An 11,389-nucleotide genomic window follows, 5' to 3' on the forward strand; every position below is an offset into this window, starting at 1 on the left:
GGCAATTTATGTATTAACACGAAAGTTTGTACGTTTCTCTCTCTATATATACAGCATATGTATATGTATATGTACGTATTTATCTATATAAATGTATATACATATACAGTATATGTACAAATATACATACATATATATATATATATATATATATATATATATATATATATATATACATACATATATACATACATACATACATAACTGCATACTATCGAGTACTATGGTAACATCAGATCATTGATAATCGTTAAGTACTCATAAGCGTAAGTAAGCATAATTACTCGAACAAAAAAAATTTAAGAATACTACCAGTTCCACCAAATAGGCTTCCTCTATTGAAATCCACAACCTGTTCTTATGAACAAAAACTTATGTAATAATCAAACCAGCCCAACTCAGTTCCAGTCCCAAGCCTGGATAATGAGGGAGGGTTGGAGCCAGGAAGGACATCTGTCCGTAAAACATCAACCATAACCAGTTATGAAATGGTCCGTTCATCATTATAGAACTAGCTGAGGAGGGCTCATTAAAAGCAACGACCCCGACTAAAGATTAAACTAAGAGGGAGAAGAGGAAACTTACCTTTTATGTAAGGTGATTTTCACTCGGAAGGCAGGAAATTCAGAGAAGTTCGCTCGTTTCTAGGATCTAAGTTTGCCTCGGAGCATTCATATCCAGACATCACCCCTATATAGTAGGAAACTTTGTTGGAAGCGATCTCCAAATGATATTACTGGAAAAAAAAGTTAAGAATAGTAAAAAAAATTCTCTGTAGCAAGTGTTATTAATCTGGAATGGAAGGCACGTTATATAATGCTGTGCTACAGAAATATAAACTACTTTTGAACAACTCACAAACAATCATCACTTCTAGACCAAACTTGAAAAGAGACCAGAGATTATAAGTATTCCAAGTGTCCCAAAAACTGTGGTAAAATATTCAGTTTCTCTTTGTGGCTAATGATGGTATCAAACGTTTAGTTTACAATCTTTTTCAAAACCTCGAAATAAAAAAATATCAAAAGAAGGTTTAACTTGCCAATCATATACAGTATATATATATATACATACATATATATATATATATATATATATATATATATATATATATATATATATAATATATATATATATATATATATATATATATATATATATATATATATATATATATATATATATATATATATATATATATATATATAGAAACCAGAATAAAGGCATATGACTTAAATCAAAGGTGTATGTTTTTATCGTTGTTTTCGTTTGCTGCTAAGTACATCAATAAGTCGTCGGGAGATAAATGTCAGAGTGATGGTGCTTGATTATGTCTGGACAACTGATGTACTACAAATTACAAGCAACGTCAGAACGTTTTCCCTCATTTCTGCGTTTTCCCTAAAGAAACAGAAAACGAAATACATACTGATGTAAGCAAACTTTTCTCGGTAACATTCGAAAATGAAAACTAAAAAGTGAGTTTACGTTTTAGAAAGATATCACTTTTATAATGATTTAGCCCCAAACGTAGTTTATTATAATGCACGACACTTTATGGAGAAATAATAATAATAATAATAATAATAATAATAATAATAATAATAATAATAATAATAATGGGGGATGAACAAGTCTGATATGTCAATCCAGCTAACTGGGATTCATTAAATTTATGATTCTTAATCATCTCTTTGAGTATGGTTTCACTCTTTTTTTGCCCAGAAAAGGTCTACAGCCTATATGATAACTGGAAAACTATGAACTGTTCCAAATCACCTTAAGAATAAACAGAAATGCAGGAAAACTCAAAGGAATTAGTAATATGCAGGTCCAACACAATTTCAAAAGTAAAAAAAAAAAAATTCATTATGGATATATGTAAATGTTTTTAAAGTTAAAGATATTTTTGTTTTCAATTAACGAAATGGCTCTCTGGAAATTAATTTAAGTGCGACCTCTGACTATAGTGAGAATACAAGTGCTCCATTCCAGCCTTGTTGCCAGAATTAATTTCTTCCTAAATTTTTATGTATCCGAACCGTGTGTTTGTAGATTATTAATCTATCGTTGAGTAACCGAATATAAATAAAAAAAAATAACATCACATGTAATGAATAAGCTATTACATATTGTCGTTCAGAAATACTGTGCTTTGATCTTGCAGTAAATGGATTTCATTAATCTCCTAATCTTATCATTACGTAAATCCCATTCGCTGTTCGGAGTTTTCCCTGCGAATTTTTCCGCGCTGTTCAATTCCAATTAAACCCACTGAGATTTCATTCCCCCTGTTTTGCTTCTTTTAAAAAAATCAGATTTTGCTCCCACATTTCTTGTTAAGTTAAGTATACCTTAGTTTAACCAGACCACTGAGCTGATTAACAGCTCTCCTAGGGCTGGCCCAAAGGATTAGACTTATTTTACGTAGCTAAGAACCAATTGGTTACCTAGCAACGGGACCTACAGCTTATTGTGGAATCCGAACCACATTATAGCGAGAAATGAATTTCTATCACCTGAAATAAATTCCTCTAATTCTTCATTGGCCGGCCGGAGATTCGAACACGGGCCCAGCAGTGTGCTAGTAGAGAACAATGCCGACCTGTCCAGCGAGGAACTATCACGTTTCTTGTTAATGGATGTTAAAAGCACCAGTGCCTGAGTGTAACATGCAGAGAGAAAAGGGGAGACAAGTATGAGAGATGATTGTTACTCAATACTCTCACCGTTGTCCTTTCTGTCATACACTTCACTCATCTTAATGAACCTTGCAGAAAATCCTCAGATCCGGGTCAGTCTCTGAAACGATTTAATGCTGCCAGATTTACCTAAACAATAATGTCTTTATCCCACTCAGTCAGTTTTAAGACTAAACATATTCCTTCATCATTTATAATAATATTGGAATTTGCAAAATTTGAAAGTATATCGAAAAATAAAAATTAATGTTTAGCAACAGACCAGGGTACCCCAGATGACATTTTTTCATCTATAAGTTGCTCAATACTAAGAAAAACCACTTCCTAAAAAATGGTGCATCTTTTTCACTAAAAAAAGTGGGCATCGCCTTTGCTGGAGGAATATTTTACACTTTTCTCCTCACACTAACTAAGGAGACCCGAACCTTCTTCCATAAGGCTCGAAAATGTTTTGAAAACAGGTTGAGAGAGACCGGGGGACTTACGGGGGAGCCATGGCAGGTATGCTCGGAAGATGCGTGGGAACTCTTTCCCGTAATTATGGGGACAAAGTTAGTGAAAGATAAAAAAATGAAAAGCGCATGACATCAAAACAGGAGAATCTAAACTGAGAGCAGATTGTCAAGGAGCAAAATAAATAAATATATAAATTTGTTTCTGTGAAAAAATCTCATTATTTTCTTCTTAATTCTCACTAAGCTCATTACTTGGGTGCAGGCAATTAGGTGATTAACAAGATACGGTGAATATTTTGTCAGGAAAAAATAGTGAATTATGGCTTAAGCATCCTGTAAAATCTAGTATTTTCTCACGAAGAAGTAAAGTTATTATTAATTAAATGTAACTTGTCTGATGAGAATCAACTAAATTTTCACATTTGGAAGCATAAAGGGGACAACGAAGACACACTTACAAATTTGGTTCTTCTTTCAACACCATAAATTCCGGGACGAGCCTCTAGTGCTTTCTACAGAAACATAATTCAGTGCTATTCTGTTATTCGGAAGAATGGCACTTGCAATCATTCAAGTAGCCTTCCCGTTTCTTGTAGATATATTGTAGCTTAAGGTTTTTACGACAATACATGATAAAAGTTTTATGCAATCTCACATCAGAGCTGCCACTGCTGATTCTTAAAAGCATTGTCAGTAGACGCTTTAAAGAAATGTTGTCATGTCTCTTATCTTTCCAGGATTACTGTTTAAAACGCAACTCACTTATAGGAATGATAAAGGTAATAAAGAAGCCTCATTTAACCATATATTACGTAAATTACAGTGAGACAAATATGCCTTCCTCAATACATGACAGAGCAAAAATATCATGAAAAGGTCTACATAAGAGTGGAAGGCTTACAGTTGGCCATTAAACTGGCCAATGTGCCTTTTAATGAAATGAAACAAGAAACAGTGCTAGAAATGCTAATTAACACGGAGGCCGGGAACACAGTATATGCATTGCTCAAATACACTGGTTTTAGTTGTCTGTAAAAGAAAACTATTGAGAAGGCTATTTGTCTGTCCGTCCGCATTTTTTTCTGCTGGCCCTCAGATCTTAAAACTACTGAGGCTAGAGGGCTGCAAATTGGTATGTTGATCACCCACCCTCCAATCATCAAACATACCAAATTGCAGCCCTCTAGCCTCAGTAGTTTTTATTTTATTTTAGGTTAAATTTAGGCATGATCGTGCGTCTAGCAATGCTGTAGGACAGGCCACCACCTGGGCGCGGCTGAAAGTTTCATGGGCCACGCTCATACAGCATCACGCTGTACAGAAAACTCGGTTGCCCCGAAGAAACTTCGGCGCAGTGTTTACTTGTTTCTTATGGAGTTCAGACCGGGAACAGGAATTCTGAGAATGTCATCTTTCGCGCAATTTTTACTTTGATTATAAATAGAAAAATCTTTAACCATGGAAAAAAAGTCACACGTGAATACTTCCTGCCATCGTTGTTTCATTTTTTTAAGGGTTTCAGTCAAACTTCAGGGATTATATTGATTTTCATTCTATAGAGAGCATTGACCAAAGCGACAAAATGAGTCATATCCGTTTCAAGCTAAGTATTTGACTGATGGCTTTAAAAAGATAAAGCTCCTCGTGTAAATATCTGAGCACAGATGGGAAAATTAAGTTTAAACTGATGAAGAATATCGAACAACTTTAAAATAACGATGATCCCGTCGACTACTCAATGAAGGAAAGAGGAAAATATCATCAACTTTTTTTCTCCTACCTATATTCTTCAGTATTACCAGACCTTTCCATTATTGCTGGTCTTCTGTCAACTAAGCATATCTTCCTGTCATAGAAAATATCAGTATCTTAACCCGAGTATTCCGTATAAAAAAATAAAAAAATAATAAATGCGCCGAAGTTTCTTCGGCGCAATCAAGTTTTCTGTACAGCGTATAATGCTGTATGAGCCGCAGCCCATGAAACTTTCAGCCACGGCCCGGTGATGGCCTGTCCTATAGCGTTGCCAGACGCACGATCATGGCTAACTTTAACCTTAAATAAATTTGGTATGTTTGATGATTGGATGGTGGATGGATGATCAACATGCCAATTTGCAGCCCTCTAGCCTCAGTGGGTTTTATGATCTGAGGGCGGACAGGAAAAGTGCGGACAGAAAAAGAACGCACGGACAGACAAAGCCATCTCAACAGCTTCCTTTTCTTTTCCAGAAAACTAAAAACTACATATTCACTAATTCTTTTATCTTTCTAACTCGTATTTGCCAGGTTATGTACATGTAATCAGATAAGGACAGAAGATGGAATCTACACACACAAAAAAAGTGAAGTCTGATATCCTCTCATAAAAAAGGCACCAAAAACTAACAATACACGTTTGCTCTTTTCTCCTAATTTATACTGACGGATAAACATCGATTTAATCTCCCGTAGAGTAAGGTAATCAGGCGTTGCCATTCGGTAATCAACGTTACCCAGAGAGTGATTTCTTACAGCAGAGAACGGCGCAGCTGGAGTTAATTAAGCTACTAGATTGCTCGTTCGTGAAGGATAATTAAGCTTCTGAATTACTCATTCGTGATGGCTGATTAACCTGTTGTTCCGTCTATAAATGCCTGTATGGGGCGAACATCCTGAAAGTTCAGGTTATTATTATTATTATTATTATTATTATTATTATTATTATTATTATTATTATTATTATTATTATTATTATATGTTCTTGTGGAACAATCATAGAGAAATAAACAAAGAGGCAAAACTATAAATATACAGCTATGATACAAATGTAGAAATGTGTCCTCCGAAAGAATCTGGAAAGCGTCAAGGAAATATCTGTATCTTAATTACTAAATGAGACACGAAGGCTGTAAAGTTCTGAAAAGTAGGCTAAACACCGGTTGAAAAGTTCTTCCAGGAAAGAAATATTTTAGAGAAGAAGTTTGCATATCATTCGAACCAGAATGGAATTCAAGACGTTCGAACGAGAAGGCACAGTGATTGCTTCTATATGATAATAATAATAATAATAATAATAATAATAATAATAATAATAATAATAATAATAATAATAATAATAATAATAATAATAATAATAACATAGATAGCAGACCCTCCTTCAAACATGTAGCGTTGAAAGTTATAGCTCCATCAGCTGTATTCAATTTATAGAGAGTTTTCTGTATCTTTCTAATAACTGCCAGAAACTCACCGATGGAGGATAGCAGTTGGAAATCAGAAATAAAACTACAACCTGATTTCCAACTGATTTCCTCTCCAAGAATGACAATCATCGGTGAGTTACTGGCAGTATACAGTAACCCTGAAAAATCAGTTATTAGGAAGGAACAGAAAACTATATAAATTGAATGCAGCTGATGCAGCTATAACTTTCATCACTACATGTTTGAAAGAGGGTCTTCTACCTATATGTTATTATTATTATTATTATTATTATTATTATTATTATTATTATTATTATTATTATTATTATTATTATTATTATTTAGGAACAATCACTGTACCCTCTCGCTCGAAACTGAATGCAGCTGATGCAGCTATAACCTTTAACTAAATAATAATAATAATAATAATAATAATAATAATAATAATAATAATAATAATAATAATAATAATAATAATAACCACACAATAAAAACCACCCAGTCGAATAGGATGACTGTGATAGAGAGAAAAAAAATTAATAATACATTATACGTAAAGGGTGGTTCCAAAAGCCCACAAGACTACATATCACAGCTACAGAGCCAACTGGATGAAATACGATGCCAAATGTACTACTGAAACATTTGACCATAACTTCTTTGCACTGGCCACAAATGAGAAGCCAATAATAATTGTAGTAATTTTCATGAGACTCCCTGCTCCCAGAAAACGATATTGCTTGAAATTTCTTAGAAAGCAAACGCAACAGCCAGATATTACACCCTGCTTTCTTTGGAAACCCTCTATCCTTCAATTTATGGTGCCATGATATTAGGGTATGTGTGATTTCTTCGTGATAACAGCACATGCGAGTCGAACATTTCCAACTGTGGAGGCTAAATTCTCCCTCCATATTATCATTTCCTTCCCTCCTTGCCATGGACTTAAGCAGGGCTTGAGTTTCCATTACGTTTCAGTATAATTGAAGTTTGATGGATGAGCTTACATATCTCCGGAGTTAATTTCAGTTATTATTCAAATTTTACTGGGCAAAGCAATTAACTGCATAACAGGTAACGGGTTTTCAGTGAACAGTCTTATGCCATTTTCATTTTCCTTCCCAGAACTGGCCAACGAGATATAGCGTGGGCAAACATAGCCACAAGTTTACTGCATTACCCAACTTAAGGAAGCGTATTTTTTTGGCAAATCCCTTACAACCCGACGTTAAGAAATCGGAAGCACTGATGACGTACAGGTTGCCAAGTTTTCTCTTTATAAACAGAATAAACTTGAAATGAGGAAATCTATTTCTTCTCTCTATTACATTACGGCACTTTTTGAGCTCGGTAGTGTACATAACACCCGTGAAATTCTCTTTATCGCTTCGCTTCCTTTCTTTTTCTCCTGCCTTCCACTATATACGTCCAGGCTATGTAAGAACCAAGGTCCAAAGAAAAGGATCTTGATAAAAGCATTAGGGGGGGACCGTGCAATTGCTGTTCACATTCCATGAGAGAGAGAGAGAGAGAGAGAGAGAGAGAGAGAGAGAGAGAGAGAGAGAGAGAATTAAAACAGGGTGTGACTCGGACACAAGATGCTAAAAATAAAAAAATACGTGTTAAGGAAACAGTCACTTCCTATTTCCTTAGACAGATACTTTATTGATGCCTTGCATTTTCTATGCAAATATCTGGCTTCTTCAAAACCAGAGCCATTCTTAGCGGTGGCTGTTTGTGATCTGAATACTCAGCAAATTTTAATTCAGTAATCCTCCCAAGTCAAGAGAAGATGATCGTCATACGACCGATATCTTATCTTTTATTCATGTGAAAGTCCTCATATCACATATATCAGACTTAGATAATATAATATTTTTTTTCTTAACAATATATTCTTTTTTCAAAGAAGAGGTTGGCCCGGGAAGACTCAGTTAGCCTTTTGGCTAAAAGCTATATACTGGTTGTTCCTGCCGCAGGCGACTGTTTAACTACCCAGTTTCTAATTCACTGTTAGGTCATCATCAACAAGATGGTGATATCGTAACGCGGACAAATCGTATTTAAGAATCTAGACTCGAACTTGTCTCTTCTCACTAGCAAAGAGGGAGTTCTTACATCTGTTCTCGCTAGCAAGGAGAGAGTTCATACGTCTCTTCTCACTAGCAAGGAGAGAGTTCAGAGTTCATACGTCTCTTCTCACTAGCAAGGAGAGAATTCATACGGTATTCTCACTAGCAGAGAATTCTCTTCTCACTAGCAAGGAGAGAGTGCATTCTCACTAGCAAGGAGAGAGTGCACTAGCAAGGAGGAGAGAGTGCTCTCTCTTCTCACTAACTAGCAAGGAGAGAGTGAGTTCATACGTCTCTTCTCACTAGCAAGGAGAGAGTGCATACGTCTCTTCTCACTAGCAAGGAGAGAGTGCAAGGGGAGAGTTCATACGTCTCTTCTCACTAGCAAGGAGAGAGTTCAGAGTTTCTCTTCTCACTAGCAAGGAGAGAGTTCATACGTCTCTTCTCACTAGCAAGGAGAGAGTTCATAAGTCTCTTCTCACTAGCAAGGAGAGAGTGCATACGTCTCTTCTCACTAGCAAGGAGAGAGTTCATACGTCTCTTCTCACTAGCAAGGAGAGAGTTCATACGTCTCTTCTCACTAGCAAGGAGAGAGTTCATACGTCTCTTCTCACTAGCAAGGAGAGAGTTCATAGCAAGGAGAGAGTTCATACGTCTCTTCTCACTAGCAAGGAGAGAGTTCATACGTCTCTTCTCACTAGCAAGGAGAGAGTTCATAAGTCTCTTCTCACTAGCAAGGAGAGAGTTCATACGTCTCTTCTCACTAGCAAGGAGAGAGTGCATACGTCTATTCTCACTAGCAAGGAGAGTCTCTTCTCACCAGCACTAGTCAAGGAGAGAGTGCATACGTCTATTCTCACTAGCAAGGAGAGAGTGCATAAGTTCTTCTCACTAGTCATCTCTTCTCACTAGCAAGGAGAGAGTTCATAAGTCTCTTCTCACTAGCAAGGAGAGTTCTCTTCTCACTAGTGCAAGGAGAGTGCATACGTCTCTTCTCACTAGCAAGAAGAGTGCATCGTCTCTTCTCACTAGCAAGGAGAGTGCATACGTCTCTAGCAAGGAGAGAAGTTCATACGTCTCTTCTCACTAGCAAGGAGAGAGTTCATACGTCTCTTCTCACCAGCAAGGAGAGAGTTCATACGTCTCTTCTCACTAGCAAGGAGAGAGTGCATACGTCTATTCTCACCAGCAAGGAGAGAGTGCTATTCTTCACACAGCAAGGAGAGAGTGCATACCAGCAAGGAGAGAGTCTATTCTTCACCAGCAAGGAGAGAGTTCATACGTCTCTTCTCACTAGCAAGGAGAGTGCAGTCTCTTCCCACTACGTCTATTCTCACCAGCAAGGAGAGTGCATCTTCTCACTAGCAAGGAGAGAGTTCATACATCTCTTCTCACAAGGAGAGAGTTCATAGGAGGAGAGTGCATGCACGTCTCTTCTCACTAGCAAGGAGAGAGCGTCTCTTCTCACTAGCAAGGAGAGAGTGCATACGTCTATTCTCACCAGCAAGGAGAGAGTGCATACGTCTCTTCTCACTAGCAAGGAGAGAGTGCATACGTCTCTTCTCACCAACAAGGAGAGAGTGCATAAGTCTCTTCTCACTAGCAAGGAGAGAGTTCATAAGTCTCTTCTCACTAGCAAGGAGAGAGTGCATACATCTCTTCTCACTAGCAAGGAGAGAGTTCATACGTCTCTTCTCACTAGCAAGGAGAGAGTTCATAAGTCTCTTCTCACTAGCAAGGAGAGAGTGCATACGTCTATTCTCACTAGCAAGGAGAGAGTTCATACGTCTCTTCTCACTAGCAAGGAGAGAGTTCATAAGTCTCTTCTCACTAGCAAGGAGAGAGTGCTTCTCACTAGCAAGGAGAGAGTCTCTCTCTTCTCACTAGCAAGGAGAGTTCATACGTCTCTTCTCACCAGTCTTCTTCTTCTCACTAGCAAGGAGAGAGTGCATCGTCTATTCTCACCAGCAAGGAGAGAGTGCATACGTTCTTCACTAGCAAGGAGAGAGTTCATACGTCTATTCTCACCAGCAAGGAGAGAGTGCATACGTCTCTTCTCACTAGCAAGGAGAGAGTGCATACGTCTATTCTCACCAGCAAGGAGAGAGTGCATACGTCTCTTCTCACTAGCAAGGAGAGAGTGCATACGTCTCTTCTCACCAGCAAGGAGAGAGTGCATACGTCTCTTCTCACTAGAGAGAGTTCATACTAGTCTCTCTCTCTCACTAGCAAGGAGAGAGTTCATTCTCTTCTCACTAGCAAGGAGAGAGTGCATACGTCTCTTCTCACTAGCAAGAAGAGAGTGCATACGTCTCTTCTCACTAGCAAGGAGAGAGTGCATACGTCTCTTCTCACTAGCAAGGAGAGAGTTCATACGTCTCTTCTCACTAGCAAGGGAGTTCATACGTCTTTCTCACCAGCAAGGAGAGAGTTCATACGCTCTTCTCACTAGCAAGGAGAGAGTCTCTCTATTCTCACTAGCAAGTGCAGAGAGTGCATACGTCTATTCTCACCAGCAAGGAGAGAGTGCATACGTCTCTTCTCACTAGCAAGGAGAGAGTTCATAACGTCTCTTCTCACTCATAGAGTGCGTCTCTTTCTCACTCTCTTCTCAGCAAGGAGAGAGTCCATTCTCACTAGCAAGTCTCTTCTCACTAGCAAGGAGAGAGTGCATACGTCTCTTCTCACTAGCAAGGAGAGAGTTCATAAGTCTCTTCTCACTAGCAAGGAGAGAGTGCATAAGTCTCTTCTCACTAGCAAGGAGAGAGTTCATAAGTCTCTTCTCACTAGCAAGGAGAGTCTCTTCTCACTCACTAGCAAGAAGAGAGTTCACTAGCAGTGTCTTTCTCACTAGCAAGAGAGTTCATAAGTCTCTTCTCACTACCAAGGAGAGAGTGCATACGTCTCTTCTCACTAGCAAGGAGAGAGTTCTTACAACATGACTATTCAACGTCCCATAATAAATAACAAAATATC

General features: G+C 37.7%; 1 long non-coding RNA gene across 1 annotated transcript in view; it reads right to left on the bottom strand.

Annotated features, from left to right (window-relative positions):
• Positions 1–426: 426 nt before the first annotated feature.
• LOC136832115 (uncharacterized) overlaps positions 427–11,389 on the bottom strand; it is a 146,449-nt gene continuing 135,486 nt past the window's right edge. Inside the window, exon 5 of the long non-coding RNA XR_010851063.1 lies at positions 427–736. This is a non-coding gene — a long non-coding RNA (uncharacterized lncRNA). The remainder of the gene's footprint in view (positions 737–11,389) is intronic.

Source organism: Macrobrachium rosenbergii, chromosome 49 (genome assembly GCF_040412425.1).
Source record: "Macrobrachium rosenbergii isolate ZJJX-2024 chromosome 49, ASM4041242v1, whole genome shotgun sequence".
In the NCBI taxonomy this organism is placed as follows: domain Eukaryota; kingdom Metazoa; phylum Arthropoda; class Malacostraca; order Decapoda; family Palaemonidae; genus Macrobrachium; species Macrobrachium rosenbergii.